General features: G+C 34.7%; 2 protein-coding genes across 5 annotated transcripts in view; both read right to left on the bottom strand.

Annotated features, from left to right (window-relative positions):
* The window catches only part of LOC109611978 (GATA zinc finger domain-containing protein 10-like), a 154,897-nt gene that overhangs the window by 8,219 nt on the left and 127,375 nt on the right, over positions 1-19,303 (bottom strand). The window lies entirely within an intron of this gene.
* Positions 1-19,303, bottom strand: part of LOC109611617 (transcription factor kayak) — a 132,415-nt gene that overhangs the window by 58,226 nt on the left and 54,886 nt on the right. The gene's annotated exons all lie outside the window — the stretch shown is intronic.

The raw sequence follows: 19,303 nt of genomic DNA, 5'->3' as shown, positions 1-19,303 counted from the left end.
AAATATAAAAATTAAAAACGAATGTAAAACAAAAAGTGTTGTCAACTAAACAAGGATGTAAGAACAACCAGTAAAGAAAGTCTTAAAGCCGGGCGGGGCCGACTTTATGTTACCTTACACCACTTTGATCATTTAGTAGAGCTCCGCATAACAATTAAAAGTTTTAATGGGAGAATTCAATCATACGCGCTATGATTATAATTATAATTGAAAGTTATGCCGAAGTATTTGTATCTTTTAAATTCGGACTTGTGTTGCCCATTTGGTGCACAAATAATTTAAAATCGGATAAAAATATATATGGGAGCTATATCCAAATCTGAACCGATCTTTATAAAATTTGGCAAAGATATTTCTGAGCTGTATTTGATATATTTCCCTGAATATCGTTGATACGGAGTTTATATTACGGTTGTGGGTAACAAATACAACAAATCGGATGAACAATATATATGGAAGCTATAGCTATATCTGAACCGATCTTCACCAAATTTGACGTACTAGATTCTAGACTCAATTCGGCCGTAAGTGCCAAATTCCATCCCATTTAGACAAATATTAGACGTTTAGTGCAAAATATAAGGTAAATCGGACGAAGTTATGTATGGGAGCTATACCCAAATCTGAACCGATATCGATAAAATTTGGCAAATGTATTTCCGAGCTGTATTTGATATATTTCCCCAAATATTGTTGTTGCAGAGTGCATATTACTGCTGCGGAAGACAAAAATAACAAATCGGATGAACAATATATATGGGGGCTATAGCTATATCTCAACCGATTTAGATCAACTTTGGCATACTTATTTTCAGGCCTAATTTGGGTGTATATGCAAAATTCCATACAATTCGGGCTGATATTACACGTTTGGTGCACAATAAAAGGTAAATCGGACGAAGATATATATGGGAGCTACATCTAAATTTTGACGGATTATCTCCAATTTCAATAGGGTCCGTCCTTGAAACAAATGATCTGTGCAAAATTTCATCTGGATCGGACAATAAATGCGACCTGTGCTTTGTTTACAAAAATACATGGACAGACGGACGGACGGACGGACATGCATAAATCGACTCAGAATATGATTCTATGCAGATCATCAAAAGGAACTATGGGTCTATCTCGTTTCGTTTTGCCTGTTACAAACAAATGCACAAAGACATAATACCCTGACCACCTTGTGGTGTAGGGTATAAAAATGCAGAATGAGAGATCCTCAAACTCTATATTTTTATGACCTACACCACATAGTGGTAATGTTATTATGTATTTGTGCATTTGTTTGTAAAGGAAGCAAGACAGACCCATAGTTACTTTTGATGATCATCCTTCATAGAATAACTTTCTGAGTCGATTTATGCATATCATTTCGTCTGTCCATGTATTCTTGTGAACAAAATGCAGGTCGCATTTATTATCCAATTGAGATGAATGTTTCCAAACAATATTTGTTTGGCCCAAGGACGAACTCTATTGAAATTGATGAGAATTCGTTCAAATTTAGATATAGCTAACACATATGTCTTCAGCCGATTGAAATTGATGAGAATTCGTTCAAATTTAGATATAGCTAACACATATGTCTTCAGCCGATTTCATCTATATGACCTGAATTTTGGCACATCCAAACGAATTCAGTCTAGAAGCAAGTACATAAATTTTCGTGTAAATCGGTTTAAATATAGCTATAGCTTCCATATATCTGTTTCATCCGATTTGGTGTTTAAGTCCCTCACATTCGTAATATCCATTCGACAACCAGATATCTTATAGAGCTCGGAAATACTTCTGCCAAATTTATCAAGATCGGCTATGATTTCGATATATAGTGCAAAAAATGGCTACTATCAGTTCAAATGGAGTGGCTCCGATATATATATATACAGGGTGAGATAAAAAAACTACAACAAAGTCAAGCGCCAAATTGTATTGAATAAAAGCAAAAAAATCGGAAATAGCATCAAATTTTAGAATAGGTTTAGATTTATTCGAATTGGTCACCTTTGGCACGAATTATGACCTTCAAACAGCCAATGAAACAGTCACACGCTGCTCAAATGTTACTCTGCGGTATTTTGGCCCACTCCCGGTGAACGGATTGGTATCCGGAGATTTTGGTGGCCATTGTGCGCTGGAAATGAAGAGAGGAACTTCATTGTGTAACCATTCTTGGGTGGCGCGTACTGAGCCCTTTTGGAATGTCCAAGGTCTGCGGCCAAAATGTTTGTGTGCCCAAGGCTTTAATACGCCCTCCAGAATATTTTCGCGATAATATTCGGCATTTATTCTGATGCCACGGTCGATTAATACGAGCGGAGAAAGACCATCGGCTGTAATGGCGACTCACACCATCACCATGCCGGCGCTTGAGTTCTGATGGCCAACCGAAGGCACACATTTTCAACTGACCTCTTTGGCAAGTAAACACGACCATTTTGTTTGTCTACAAACTGCTGGACAACAAATGTTTTCTCATCGGAGAAAACCAAATTCGGCAGTTTACCACGTTCGGCCAAGCGAAGCAACTCTTTAGCTCTTTTTTCTTTCTGTTGCGGTGTAAGTTCTTGCACTTTTTAGAATTTCAAAGGCTTTACACCGAGCTCATTTTGCAATATTTGCCGAATTGAATATTTCGATACCTTTAGCTCACGAGCCATTTTTCGGCCACTGCGACGCTGGTTTTCATCAAGTCGCTTCTCTACTTTTCGAACCATTTCTGCTACTTTTCGAACTATTTCTGCTGATGTTGCGGTTTTCTTCCGTCCACTTCCTTGACGTCGGGCTACGCTACCAGTATCACAGTAACGAGCGATGGTAAGAGACACAAAAGATTTATTCACATTTAAATGTTGGAGTGCTCTAACGATAGCCACTTGTGGTTTTCCAGCCAAATGTAAAGAAATCGCACTATCACGCCTGAATTGCATCACGATTAACTTTCTTCTGGAAAATTCTCACCAAAGTGCTTTTGAACGCTTCTAATCAATATAATGAGCTTTCACTGGAATCATTTTAACAGCAATCGGACGAGAGGCTAAGAAATGACAGCAATCTGAAGTTTGTTGCAGTTTTTTCATCTCACCCTGTATAGTAATGTTATTTGGTATAAAAAATAAAATTATCTCCGTCAAATTTAGTTAAAATTGAAATCAAATTATAACTGCTCTGAAGTCAAATGTTGAAAGGTGGTATGATCTACTGTAAATAAATTATTTTATTACGGGAGCCTTATTAAATATGCATAGTGGTGTAGGCTATCACCACTTTGACTTTTCCTTACTGTCTTTTTTTTTTTTTTGTTAATATTGACAACACTGTTGCATCTCAAATGTATTTTATTATTATTATTTTTTTTTGCCTACGGAAACAATCGAACATTACAATACCGATAATATCTCCAAGTGGGCTTCCGCCACATTCACTCTTCGGGGCACAGCACTCTAAACGAGAGAAGAGAAAACATAAATATCCAATTTCCACTTAGTTTTCTTATTTATAACTAATTACTTTATCATATTTTTTATTGTTAATGCAGTTGTTTGCGTTGTTATTGCATTCTCATGCACGGATGTTTTTCTCATTATGTGGATGGATAAATTATTTCTCACTCTCCCTCTCTCTCTCTCTCATTACGACTAGGGTGCCCTCTAAAATCTTTCGTTTGGCAAAATAGCGACACAACCAACAACACATTGTCGTGTGGTCGACGTCGCCGCCGTTTTTACCATAAAATGATCCAAAATAAAATAAAAAAATAAAATTAAGTTTCGAGAACAAAAAAAAAAAAAAAAGAAAAGTCGCGTGATATTTTTATGGGATTTCCCCGTACTGCCACGACTACCACAACAGAATAAAACCATGATGAACAAGAAGAGGACGACGACGAGGAAGAACATGCTGTTGAATCTGTTGCCAAAGGGCCAAAAAAAGTTATCTATCTGCCACTCTTGTTGCATCGGATGGTTAGTTTGGTAGAAATCCAAAAGAAGGTAGGATGAAATTTTGTGTGTCGAATGGGTGGGGCAGCCGGCAACACAAGAATTGTCTGCAAACTTATGTTTTGGGGGTTAAGTTGTTTTTTTTGTGTTCTCCATTTTTTTTTGCAACAAGGTTAAGGGACATTTATATTTATCTCTTGCATTACTGCTGCCGTTTTTTAGAGTGTCTCGATTTGCATCGTTTAATAATGCAAGGTCATCAAATGAGACATTATTTATTATTTCAAAATAGCTTTAAAAGAGAAAGCGTACATTTTAAAACAAGCTGTGAAAAAAACAATATTTATTGCGGTTAAGAAGATTCTAAAAAAAAAAAATGTGAATTTTCATATTTTATAGCAAGTCGAAGACGAACAATTTTGCTGGACTCGAAATAATTGTTATATAGAGAGAGAGAGAGAGGGAGAGATAGATAGAGGGAGTAGTAATTAAACCAGAGAAAAATTAAAGGTAAATTAAATTATATTAGTTTTCATCAAATTTCATAACTTTCCGAGGCTGGGCACAAATTAAAGGTCTTCTTTTTGACTATTAGGTCCACATATTCGGAAAGTACTCCTCGAGACCTTTCATCTGTGCCCAGCCTTGACACCGCTTCATTTTTACATATTTTATTCTCGTTTTAAATGAAGAGTTAAGGGTTTCAAAGTTTTTCAACGTAAATTTTAATTAGGTTTTTGTTTAGCGATTTCATTTTAAATTTGAAATTTGTACGGAAAATTATGAAATTTGATGAAAACTAACATAATTTAATTTAGCTTTAATTTTTCTCTGGTTTACTACTCCCTCTATCTCTCTCTCTCTCCCTTTCTCTCTCTTTATTAACCCTTTGCGAACCGGAGAAAAAAAAATCACCTTGGTTTGTGTCTTTGCTAATTAAATTTAAATTTATCTTGACGGACATGTAAAACCCCCACATAACTGTATCGACAGATTTAAGGGTTTTTGTCGCAATTTTAACCAGAATTTCCTGGGGATTGTTGGCTTGTGACCCCATTATGTACGAAATACCCTTCCAAACATCTCTCAATATAGGTCTAAATTTTGGAATAGTCCCCATATACCTGTACCTCCCTATATTCGGTATTTTGAAGATTTTAATGGCATTATTCAGCGGAATTGTTTTAAATTTCGTATTTGAAGTTCCTACAGGGTACTACCATCTCTATTCTGGCCCACGTGTTTGTACCCCACATAACCCCACCTCCCTATATTCGGTATTTTGATGACATTAGCGACATTATTCATCGAATTTTTTTCAAGTTACGTATTTGAATAATGTAATGGCTTGTGACAAAAATTCCATACACATGTCTATGTCAAAGTATAGGTCCCAATACAAGGGTAACTCATATTATTCGGTATTTTTATACGTACACCACATAGTGGAAAGGGTATTATGTCTTTGTGCATTTGTTTGTAACATGGAGAAAGAAGAGAGAGATAGATCCATAGTTACTTTTGATGATCGTCATAGAATACGTCCGTCCGTCTGCCCATGTATTTTTATGAACCAAATACAGGTAGCAGAAATTTTCCAAACAATATTTGTTCGTCCCAAGGACAAACCCTATTGAAATTGATGAGAATCGGTTAAAATTTAGATATAGCTCCCATATATATCTTCAACCGATTTCGAGTTAATTGTGCACCAATATCAGTGCCAATATCAGTCCAAATTACTTGAATTTTGGCACATCCGACTGGATTTAGTCTAGATGCAAGTACATCAAATTTGGAGGTTTTAATTCATGCTTCATGCTGAAGGTTTTAAGACATGCTTCATGTATTTCAAATTTGGTGAAAATCTGTTAAGATATAGCTATAGGTTCACATATATATGTTTCATTCGGGTTTGAGTCCCTCACATTTGTAATGTGGACTCCACACAATGATACTTGGTACCAGATAACTTATAGAGCTCAAAAAAACCTTTGGCTCAAATTTTATCGAGATTGGATCAAATTAGGATCCCCCGTATATCTTTATCCGATATAAGGTGTATTGTGAACCAAGTGGTTAGTATCAGTCCAAATGACCTGAATTGTGGCACATCCGACCGAATTCAGTCTAGAAGCAAGTACACCAAATGCGAATCGGTTCAGATATAGCTATAACAAACATATATATGTTTCATTCGATTTAGGTGTTTTACGTGAGTAATATGCACTCCACTTCAATTATATTTGGTACCAGATATCTTATACAGCTCAGAAATAAGTGTACCCAATTTTGTCAAGATCTGTTCAGATTGGGATTGGGATAGCTCCCATACATATCTTTATTCGATTTCATGTTTATTGTGCATCGAATGGCTAATATCAGCCTAAATGTACTGAATTTTGGCACATACGATGGAATTTCGTCTAGAAGCAAGTACATCAAATTTGGTGAAAATCGATATAGATATCTGTATCTATAAAAGAGGAAAATGTTTGTATGTTTGTAATTTAGGGACTCGAAAACCGCTGAACATATTTTCCTGAAAATTTGCATGTATACTGCAACATCACCTGAAAGTAACATAGGCTATATACATTTTTGAAATTCCACTTGGAACTGGGGATATAGCATCAAAATCGGAGGTACCTCCCAAAAATTTAGATTTTGTATGCACATATCTATTGATCGATTAAAGATACAGTCTCCAAATTTGGAATGCGTAACAGAATTTGGAACAAAAATAAATTTGCCAAATTATATTGAAATCGGTTCAGATTTGGATATAGCTCCCATATATATTTTCGGCAGATTTCAAGCATTTGATGCTTGTACGCTATGTATCTCTAATTTCAATGAAATTCGGAATGTGTAGCAGAAATTAAAACGAATATACATTTGTCAAATTATATTGAAATCGGTTCAGATTTGGATATAGCTTCCATATATATCTTCAACCGATTTCGTTTATTTGATGCACCAAACACGATATGTATTTGATGCACAAAACACAATACGTATTTCCGATTCCAATGAAATTCGCCATGAGTGACTTAATTTGGTACAAAAATAAATTTGACAAATTATATTCAATTTCGCTCAGATTTGATTATAGCTCCCATATATATTCTCGGCCGATTTCACATATTTGATGCACCCAAAGCGGGAGAGACGAAATCTGGAAATCTATATATATATATATATATATTCTCGGCCGATTTCACATATTTGACATACATATTTCAATGAAATATGAAAGTTGTGGCGGAATTTGGTGTAAAAGTAAATTTTTTAAATTATATTTAAATCGGATCAGATTGGGATATGATTTTAAAAAAGAACCATTGACCCACAACGCCTTGGGCTAACACTAAAAAACAACACAACAATTAATTTGAAATACGCTTATTACGGGGAAGTATGTTGCTACCTCGAATCCACTAATTGCAATAGAAATGCCACTCAACTTCAAAAAATTGCAGTTTCCGGTACACTTGGTATTTGCTATGAAATAAATAAATCCAAAGGACAAATGAACGCATTTTTTTTTAATTTTTAAATTTGTTTTTTTATCCAATTTTTCATCCGAGTCTGAAGTTGGTTGCAGTTTTTTCATCTCACCCTATAGTTGTTTCTGCTTAGAAAAGGTTTCCGACAGCGTTAAAAGAAATTTTTAAAAAAAAAAGACCACAGCACTTTTTTAAGATTTCTGGAATACTTTCTATGTCCTTAGAATGTCCTTATTCCTTTAAAATAATATATAATAATATAATTTATATCGAAATATTGTTTTAATATTTGTTTAATTTCGAATCCTATAATTTCGCTCGTCAATACATCTCGTAATGAGATGACGACAAGTGTTTGCAAGTTTTCAAACAAAAACACATTTGAACTCAATTGACCATGGGTGAGAAAGCAACAAAACACAAAAATGACACAAGCAGTCAAAAAACAATTACGATAGAGGACACTTAAAGAGGCATCGTCTATTTGCCCATAATGGAAATAAGAGAGAGAGAGAGAGAGAGAGAGAGAGAGAGAGAGAGAGAGAGAGAGAGAGAGAGTGAGGATACAAGTTTGCAGAACATTCCTTAATTGGCAATAGACAAAATTGTTATGACAGGTCAAGAACAGTTATCCAACATGGGTCAGTAAACAAAATCTAAAAGAGAAAATATGTTTCCAAAAAGGACATTGGAAATGGGCAAGAGATTTAATATTTATGTTAGAAAATATTTAATAAATATTGAAAACAATTTTAATATGCTCATTTTTTAATCTTTAAAAATTAATTTGAGTTTGATCGTGAAAAATATCTTTTAGTATTGCAGTGACAATTCTTTGACGCAGTCATAGTAGGATAATCAAGGCTATACCTTTGATTGTAAAAAGGTTCATAAAATCATAAATTGAATATGTAAAGGGTGTTTTTTAAGACCGATAGAACTTGAAATTGTAAAAAATAACACAAAAAATTAAATTTGAATCAACATTTTTTTATTTGAAAGATTAATACGTGAAATTAACATTTGAAAATTATTTCGGGCATATAGACACCGCGGCTGTTCTTGTTCAAGTGCATTCTGGACGTCCAATTTTTGGCCAATTTTTCGAGCACGAATAACACGAACAATGCTGGCCTCCAAGGCGTCAATTGTTGGTGGTTTATCAGCATAAACCAGTGACTTCAGGTAGCCCCACAGGAAATAATCGAGAGGTGTCAAATCGCACGACCTTGGAGGCCAATTGACAGGTCGACTTTTCGAAATCAAATTATCGCCAAATTTTGATTGATCAATAAGTCGATGGTTGCGTTCGCCGTATGGCATGTAGCGCCATCCTGTTGAAATCACATCTCCTCCGGATCAATGTCATCCATATTTTTAAACAAAAAACCAGAAAAGAAAGTCTTAAAGTCGGACGGGGCCGACTTTATGATACCCTACACCACCAGTAGAGCTCCACATAACAATTAATAATTTTTATGGGAGAGTTCAATCATACACGCTACGATTATAATTATAATTTAAAGTTCAAAAGACTCAATATGCCGAAGCATTTGTATCTTTTAAATTCGGACTTGTATTGCCCATTTGGTGCACAATTAATTTGAAATCGGACAAAGATATATATGGGAGCTATATCCAAATCGGAACCGATCTCGATACAATTTGCCAAAGATATTTCTGAGCTGTATTTGATATATTTCTCTGAATATCGTTGTTACGGAGTGCATATAGCAAATCGGATGAACATTATATATGGGAGCTATAGCTATATCTGAACCGATCTTCACCAAATTTGACATACTAGCTTCTTGACTCAATTCGGTCGTAAGTGCCTAATTCCATCCCATTTGGACAAATATTAGACGTTTGGTGCACAAAAAAGCGGCAAATCAGACGAAGATATATATGGGAGCTATATCCAAATCTGAACCGATCTCGATAAAATTTAACAAAGGCATTTCTGAGCTGCATTTGATATATTTCCCCAAATGTTGTTGTTACAGAGTGCATATTACGGAGGACAAAAATAACAAATCGGATGAACAATATATATGGGAGCTATAGCTATATCTGAACCGATTTCGATCAAATTTGGCATACTTATTTTCAAGCCTAATTTGGTCGTAAGTGCCTAATTCCATCCCATTTGGACAAATATTAGACGTTTGGTACACAAAAAGGGCAAATCGGACGAACATATATATATATGGGAGCTATATCTAAATTTTGACCGATTATCTCCAATTTCAATAGGGTTCATCCTTGGACCAAACAAATGATATGTGCAAAATTTCATCTGGATAGGGCAATAAATGCGAACTGTACTTTGTTTACAAAAATACATGGACAGACGGACGGACTGACGGACATGCATAAATCGACTCAGAATGTGATTCTATGCAGATCATCAAAAGGAACTATGGGTCTATCTCGTTTCCTTTTGCCTGTTACAAACAAATGCACAAAGACATAATACCCTGATCACCTTGTGGTGTAGGGTATAATCATTGATCATGGTGCGGTAACGATCTCCATTGACCGTAACGCCAGCTCCGGCCTCATTTTTGAAGAAATAAGGCGATGATGCCATCAGCGCGAAAACCGCACCATACGGTGCATTTTTCCGGATGTAATGGAGTCTGTAGGGTCTCTTGTGCATTGGTCTCATTCCATATGCGGCAATTTTGCTAATTAACAAATCCGTTAAGCCAAAAATGCGCCCTATCGCTGAAAACAATTTTGCGATAAAACAACGGGTCATTTTCCAACTGCTCTAGAGCCTGATTTTCAAAGTACATTTGGATAACTTCGTAGCGTTGTTCAAGCTTGAGTCTATTTATAATGATTTGCCAGAGAATACTGAAACAAATAAAAAAAGTTTCATCGAAATTTAATTTTTTGAGTTACTTTTTACAATTTAAAATTCTATCCAGCTTAAAAAAACACCCTTTACAATATTCCAAAATACTAACCTGTTTTCTGTAGTTGTATTTGAGAAATAAGTCATAGATAATAAAGAACTAGATGTGATTAGGCTACACTCTAATGTTGGGGATATTCTAAAAGAAATCCAGTCCTTCTCGTAGAATTACATAGTTTGTAAATATATTTGGCATTGATGTTTTTCATTATTTTGAATTATTACAAAATATAATTACTTTTTTTTAAATAATTACATTAAACCTCATTTCTAGCAACCACTTAGACGTTTAAGTTTATAACGTTTAATCGATAAGGTGGTGTCTTCCCCCCGAGTTGTATTTGTTTATCATTCATTACCTTTTAAAATGATAGTTTATAACACAAATTTAAATCCCATTTTCAATCAATTATATAGAATGAGGTCAGCAATATGGATTTTTTTTTTCAATTATTTTTGAAAACAAAAAATTTATAAAATCTGATATTCAATCGATAAGAAAAAAAAAAATGAAACCAGAAGATAAGAGAAAATAATTATCAAAAATGTAAAAAAAAAAAAAAAAATAAAAATGTAATTTCGAGAAATATAAAGAAATAAATGCATTGTCTTAAATTGAAACAAGTAAAAAAGCTGTAAGCTCGGCCGGGCTGAACTTTGAAGATCCTCCACCATTTGGAACGAATTTGGTAATTTTCAAAAAAATAAAATCCATTAAAAATTCTGTTACAATCTTAAAAATACCGAGTGTAGCCATAGTATTAGGGTCTATACGACGATGTGGAGCTGCAGAGGCAAGTTTTGCCATAAGCCATTACATTATTTAAATGGGAAAATTAAAAAAAAAAAAAAAAATCGGTAAATAATGTAGCTAAAATCATCAAAATACCGAATATCGGGAGTAAACATTACAAAACGGGGACCTGCACATACAATTTTCTGCCTTTCACTGTAGAATCTATTACGAACTTCAAATACCAAATTTGAAATAATTCTGGTGACTAATGTAGCTAAAATCATCAAATTACCAAATATCGGGAAGTTCCTTTATATAGGGGCTATACGAAGACGTGGACCTGCACAGATAATTTTCTGTCATAGGCTGTAGTATCCATTACGAACTACAAATACCAAATTTGAAATAATTCCGGTTAATAATGTAGCTAAAATCATCAAATTACCGAAAATAGTAAGGTACCGTTATATGGCGGCTATACGAAGACGTTGACCTGCACAGACAAATTTCTGCCTTACACTGTAGAATCTATTACGAACTTCAAATACCAAATTTGAAACAGTACCGGTAAATAATGTCGCTAAAATCATCAAAATACCGAATATAGGGAGGTACCATTATATGGGGGCTATACGAAGACGTAGACCTGCACAGACAATTTTCTGTCTTAGGCTGTAGTATCCATTACTAACTTCAAATACAAAATTTGAAATAATTCCGATGAATAATGTCGCTAAAATCATCAAAATACCGAATATCGGAAGGTACCATTATATGGAGGCTATACCAACACGTGGACCTACATGCCCCATTTTCAATACTAAAAGTCCTGCAGGTATAAAATAAATTTGAGTAAATTTTATCGACCTGCTTCATTTCGTTCGGAAGCTAGAGTGATTTCCACAGATGGACAAACGGAAGGACATCGCTAAATCGACATAGAAATGTATGCTGACCATACTTTACTGATGGATTGTGTGCTATACCCCGCAACATGAAACAATCGAATGCATTTGACAAAATAACTGTACCCCACCACTTCTTTACAGGTTAACAAAAAAAAAAACTGATTACCCAAATTTAGGAAAGATATCGAACTCGCAGCAAAGTTTTGGAGATAACAATGTTTACATTGCACTGGAATGATATCTAATTTGATCGGATAAGGTGGCACCAGTATTTTAGGACTTGTTAACCATAATTTTATCTATGTATTTCCATTATCTTCTTTTTACGCGTTTTTTTTTTTTTTTTTTTTTTGGTAACATTGCCCCTGTAAATATTTTTTTTAAAGCCGTTTTATTAAGTTTCATAATTTCATGTATTTCCCAATAACGTCGCCTACTCGATTTCAATTGAATCTCAATAAAAGTAAATAAAAAAAACAGAAAATTAAAAAAATATTATTACCAACACCAGCATATATATGAGGCTGTATTTTTTTTTTTTTTATCACAAAAATCACAATTTCTTGCCACAGCAAACTAAAATGTGGGCGAGGGCGTTTAACTGCAAGAAAAAGACCTTTCTATGAAGTATGTGCGTTTGATTGTTTTTTCTGACTATATTTTGAATAGGTTTTTGTTGTGGTCAATTGAGTGGATTGTGGGTTTTTGAGCATTGACATGGCAGTTTATTTGTTGTTGTAGCATTTCTAATTTTATTTCAATAAAAACCACAGGTTTGTTTTTCTATTTTAAAGTTTAAACGAGATCTTGAGATGAGTGGTCTCGTTGAAAGATGTAAAACTTTAAAAACAGACAAAACCATCGAGGTATTTAAAAAAAAAAATAAAATAAATAAAAAACGAAAATTTAAGCAGATTTTTAAGAAAGTTCTTATGTTTAAATTAGTAAAAGAAAATAAAGAAAAAAAAAACGAAGGAGGTAATTATTAGAGGGGTCTATCACAAGTTCTAAGAATTTAAGCTACGTTGCATTAAATTTTTAGCATAACTTACTTACAAACTTAGTAGTAGGTATTAACAAATCTTCTCACAGATTTAACACTTACCTGGAAAGAAAAGAGAAAAAAAAATATTAGAATTTGATATAAATCTAAATTAATTTAATATAAAATAGATGACAAATGCGAAAAATTTAAGGAAAATCGGAGAATTATTTCCCACACTGGGAATATAAAAAAAAAATTTTTATACCCTACAACACTATGTGTTGGGGGTATTATAAGTTTGATTGGGCCAAAAATTATGTAACACCACGAAATATTGGTTTCCCACATAGGAAAGTATATATGGATCTTCCTAGCTCGCCGAGCTGAGTCGATCTAGCTATGTATGTCCGTCCGTCCGTCTGTCCGTCTGTCCGTCTGTCCATGTTAATTTGTAATCACTCTACAGGTCGTAATTATGGCCCGATCTTCACGAAATTTAGTATGGAGGTGGGGTTAATGTCAGAATAGAACCCTATTTCTTTTGGAGATGATCGCCAAATGTTTAGGGGTTGAAATGGACCAAATACTGAAAAAATGTCGGATTTTGCAGTAGCTATACAGGTCGCATTTATAGACCAATCGACGCGGTATTTCGCATGTAGCTAAAGTTTAGGGCGGGGAAGAAGCCTACCAATTTGGGTGGTCATCGGATAATATTTAGCGGGTAAAATAGACCATATCTTTTGTGTTGAAAAAAATCAAAATTTTTCATTAAACCGTGAATATTTTAAATCCCGGCGAAATCACAAGGCCATCACAAGGTTACTTCTGACCTTTACTTTGATGTTAACATCGGATATATAGCAAAATATGTGCGATATATATGCCTATCAAAGAAGATATGCTTGAAAGATCTCTTATAAGTCGAAAACGGTTGAACTGATTTCGACAGTTCTCATTAATTCAGAATGGCGTCTTGGCAGGAAAGAAAAAACGTCTTAAAAAATCGCATAAAAATATCTCTCTAAAGAGGAAAACATTGATTTTGTAAAATTTTCTCATATTTTTTCAATTTTGTCATATTTTTGGCATATTTTCATTTTGAATTAAACATTTAGTAAAATTTCTACAGCTAACAAAACTAAGTAGTAAGGATATCAGTATATCATATACAGATCGCATTTATGGCCCGATCCTTACGAAATTTTGCATGGGGATCAGAATAGAAGCCTACTCTTTTTGGAGATGATCGCCATATATTTAGAGGTTGAAATGGACCAAAAAAATGCAACATTGTCTGCAGGTCGTAATTGTCGCCCGATCCTCGCGCACATTTGAATGGGGGTTACCGCACATTGCAAAAGCCAAGCAGTTTTGGATGGCCATCCAAAAATATTCAATGTGTGAAATAGTTTGCCAACTTTTTGGAGAATTCACAAATACAGGAAAGACGCACTACTGACTATTTCGTTAACGCTGATTTCGTTGAAGAATATTGTCAAATGTCTGTGTCTCATATAGATGCGTTTCAGTCAAGAGCCAATAATAAATGTTAATCTTTTGCCACTTCTGAGAGACTATGGGTCTTTGGGAAATATTGGTTCCAGATCTAGGAAGACCATTTACGTGCAACATCTACCAATAAATTTGAAATGAGCAAATTAGTTTAAGTTGCTATTATTCGAAAATTAGAGAACGAAACCTGATGGTTTTCTTTTATTATTTGTCACAATATCTTGCGGAATTCTTTCGAGTATCTCGCTTATATGAACTGTATCGACTGTAGCCTTTGCTTACTTGTTTTCACATTACCAATGAAAAACTAGAACAGTTTTAGTTGCTAAAAACATTTCTTTATTTTTGAAAAATGGCTCGTGAACTGAAGGTATCGCAATATTCCATTCGGCAAATATTGAAAAATGAGCTTGGGGTAAAACCATTGAAATTCCATGGCATATTTCAAAAAATTTAAATCCATTAAAAATTCTGTTAAAATCATAAAAATACCGAATTTAGCCAAATATTAGGGTCTATACGACGACGTGGACCTGCATAGGCAACTTTGGTCATAAGCTATTATAATATTCAAATGCTTAACTTGAAAAAAGAATCTGTTTATAATATAGCTAAAATAAATAAAATTCCGAATATAGGGAGGTACAATACGTGGACCTGCACGGACAATTTTCTGTCTTCAAATACCAAATTTGAAAAATGTCGCTAAAATCATCAAAATACCGAATATCGGATGGTACCGTTATATGGGGGCAATACGAAGACGTGCACCTACATAACCGATTTTCTGTCCTAGGCTGTAGTACCCATTACGAACTTCAAATACCAAATTTTAAACAATTCCGGTAAATAATGTCGCTAAAATTATCAAAATACCGAATATCGGGGGTACCGTTATATGAGGGCTATACGAAGAAGTGGATCTACATGGCCTATTTCCTGTCTGAGGCTGTAGTATCCATTACGAATTTTAAATACCAAATTTGAAACAATTCCGGTAAATAATGTCGCTTAAATCATTAAAATATCGAATATCGGAGGGTACAGTTATATGGGTCCCCTCCATCAACTACTTCCACCACAAAAGGTCAACGTTTTGAATAATTAAAAATCTTAGAGACTGTGATGTAACAGTCCGATTGCCTTCTAATTATAAACATCACAATAATTTTATTAATCCAAGGTATGATGGGAATATGAAATATATCGGTCCACTCCTTCTGGTAGACCCCCCCCACATCTTGACTATCCATAAAGCTCAAAAAACGCAAAGTTACCTTCCGATTCCATTCCGACTTGGTACATCTCAATATTTCTATCAACACAAGATCTGTCAAAAGGTGGTAGAGATCGGAGCATTTCTCCTGGTACCTCCCCCACAAAGGGTCAACGTTTTGAATAACCAAAACTATTATAAAATTCGAAATAAGCATCCGGCTCTCTTCACATTTAACACATTTCATTATTTCTATTAAGACCAGATCTGCTGTGCAGATGGCATATATCTGTCCTCCACTTCTGGTACCTCCCCCACAAACGTTCAAAAGTTTGAATATTCATTAAGCTCATTAAAGGCGAAATTAATATCCGATTCCATTCAGACTTGGTACATCTCAATATTTCCGTCAAAACAAGATTTGTTATAAAAATGATAGAGATCGGACCATTTCTTCTGCTACCCCTCCACATAGGCTTCAAGAAAGACAAAACGCTAAAAAAGCGAAATAATCACCTAACTCTCTTTATACTTCGCAAATACAAACATTTTTGCTAATACAAAATCTGTTTTGAAAATGATATATATCTGCAAAACTCTTCTGGTACCTCACCCACAAAGGGTCACAACTTTCAATACTTTTATCGGTCATAACTTGTGAAACAAGTCAGGGATCCTTTACAATTTGCTATATCTACATCCTTCTCTCAACCAGAAACCTGCCTGTCTGTTGTAATCACGATATCTTTCGAACGAATTGAAATAGAAGGCTAAAATTTTGCATACATGCGTAGTTTACCAGCAGGCAGGTTAAGTTCGTAAATGGGTCATGTCGGTGCAGGTTCTCGTATATCGCCCATATAGGGGTACCTCCCGATATTCGGTATTTTCTTGATTTTATCAATATTATCACCGGAACCGTTTCAAATTTCGTATTGGAAGATCTTAATCGTCACTACAACCTATGGCAAAAAAATTTGTATGCAGGTGCACGTCTTCGTATAGCCCCCATATAACGGTACCTCCCGATAGTCGGTATTTTCACGTTTTCACCAACATTATTCACCGGAATCGTTTCAAATTTCGTAGAAGAATATCTTAATGGGTAGTACAACCTATGCCAAAATTATGCAGGTCCACGTCTTCGTATAGTCGCCATATAAGGGTTTTCTTTCGGCATTTATTGAAATTTTTCAAGTTCCTTCCAAATGGTGGGGGTATTAAGGTTTAATGTAATCGAATCCTGGCACGTTGCTATATTCATTCATATTCATATTCTTTGGGTCCGATAGGAAATTGACCATTGGGCCATTGCTTCGGAACTTATTCCATAGAGGGTCAATAATTCGAATAATCATGAAAGAAGTCAAAATATATTTAAATAATCGAGCATTGGCTGAGGGTCCGTCGGCAAAATCGACTGATACTTTTTAACTCGTTTTTTGTTGTTTGTTGGCCGTCGGGAAGTTTAGAACCAGACCGACTTTATGGTTCGTAGTCGAACGTGATGCTATGATAATAGTAACATATTTTACTTTATAAATGTTATGGGAATAACTCATTATTTTTCTGCTTACAGATAATGCTGAAGGTAAGTAGGTTTCATTTTTTTTTTTTTGGGAACTGATAAACTGACACCGTAAATAACAACCAAATACCAAACCATTACCGGTAGACCAAAAATAATGACATCTGCATACCTTCGGTATTACCAGTAAACATTATTTCTTAAAAATGTACAAGGTAAAATAACTTTAGTTTCTGACTACTAACAATTCGAAGATCGCAGGATCAACCCCACCATCGTAATGAAACATGAACATGAAATGTTCTGAAATTCAACACGAAATTTAACTATAGTGTTATAAATCATCGTGACAGTATGGTAACCACTTACTCCCTATTACCTTATACATAGTATATATGTTCTGCATCAGCGTAAAAATATAAGACGCCCTAGGTGAACCTATCCATAGAACTTATCCATAGGTTATTTTTTAAGCAATTATTGCGGCGAATTATTTTTTTACCCTCCCCCATTCTATGAAGGCATTCCGTTTGTAACTCCTCTAAATATTCATTTTAGACGCTACATAGTATATAGGTTCTGCATCAGCGTAAAAATATAAGACGATCAAGCGGTGTTGGTCTGCCTGTCTGTCTGTTGTAATCACGCTATCTTTCGAACGAATTGAGGTAGAAGGCTAGTTTAGCAGTAGGCAGGTTAAGTTCGAAAATGTCGGTCCACGCTTTAGTATAGCCCCCATATATAGGTACATACCGATATTCGGTATTTTCCTGATTTTAGCGACATTATTTACCGGAATTATTTCAAATTTCATATTTAAAGTTCGTAATGGGTACTTCAGCCTATGACAAAAATTTACGTATGCAAGTCCACGTCTTCGTATAGTCCGGCTTTCATTTAAGTGGTAGTTTCCGAATTTTTTTTTTAAATTTTCAAGTTCCTTCCAAATGTTCGGCCCGGTCGAACTTAGCTGATTTTTATATTGTTTCAAATTTGGTATTTGAAGTTCCAAATGGATACTACACCCTAAGATAGAAAATTGTCTGAGCCAGTCCATGTCTTCGTATAGCACCCATATAACGGTTCCTCCCGATATTCGGTATTTTGATGATTTTAGCGACCTTTTTCCCGGAAGTAATTTAAGACTTGGTGTTTGAAGTTCAAAATGGATACTACACCCTAATACAGAAAATTGTCTGTGCAGGTCCACGTCTTCGTATAGCCCTCATATAACGGTACCTCCCGATATTCGGTATTTTGATGATTTTAACGACATTATCCACGGGAATTGTTTCAAATTTGGTACTTGAAGTTCAAAATGGATACTACACCCTAAGACAGAAAATTGTCTATGCGGGTCCAGGTCTTCGTATAGGCCCCATATATCAGTACCTCCCTATATTCGGTATTTTGACGATTTTAGGTACAATACCCACCGAAATTGTTTGAGATGTGGTATTTAAAGTTCGTAATGGATGCTACAGCCTGTGACAGAAAATTGTCTATGCTGGTCCAGGTCTTCGCACAGCTCCAATTTAACGGCACCTCCTTATATACGATATTTTGATGATTTTAGCTACATTATTCACCGTTTATTTCAAGTTTCGAATTTGAATATGGTAATGGCTTATGACAAACAATGTCTATGAATGTCCACGTCGTATAGACCCCAATATAACGGCTATATTCGGTATTGTTAAAATTTTAACAGAATTTTTTAAGGATTTTATTTTTTGAAAATTTCCAAATTCGTTGCAAATGGTGGAGGGGATTAAAAGTTCGGCCCGGCCGAATTTACTGCTTTTTAACTTGTTTAATTGTTAAAATTGTAATTGGCTTTTCTATCAACTATTTAAACTGAGAACTTGGATATCCCTTTGCAATTTTCTATTTATCAATGATGACGAACTTTTTGTTTTCTCCAAAATCGAACTACTCATTTCACTTATCTAAGCAGCAATCACTTCAGATAATCATGCCGTTGTTGTTTTTGTTTTTCATTTCTTTATTTCATTTTTATGAATGAAATTCTCTAGAAA

The sequence above is a fragment of the Musca domestica genome, unplaced genomic scaffold, assembly GCF_030504385.1.
Source record: "Musca domestica strain aabys unplaced genomic scaffold, Musca_domestica.polishedcontigs.V.1.1 1, whole genome shotgun sequence".
NCBI classification, from domain to species: domain Eukaryota; kingdom Metazoa; phylum Arthropoda; class Insecta; order Diptera; family Muscidae; genus Musca; species Musca domestica.
Note: the sequence above shows the minus strand (reverse complement) of the source record. Positions and strands in the feature narration are given on the sequence as shown.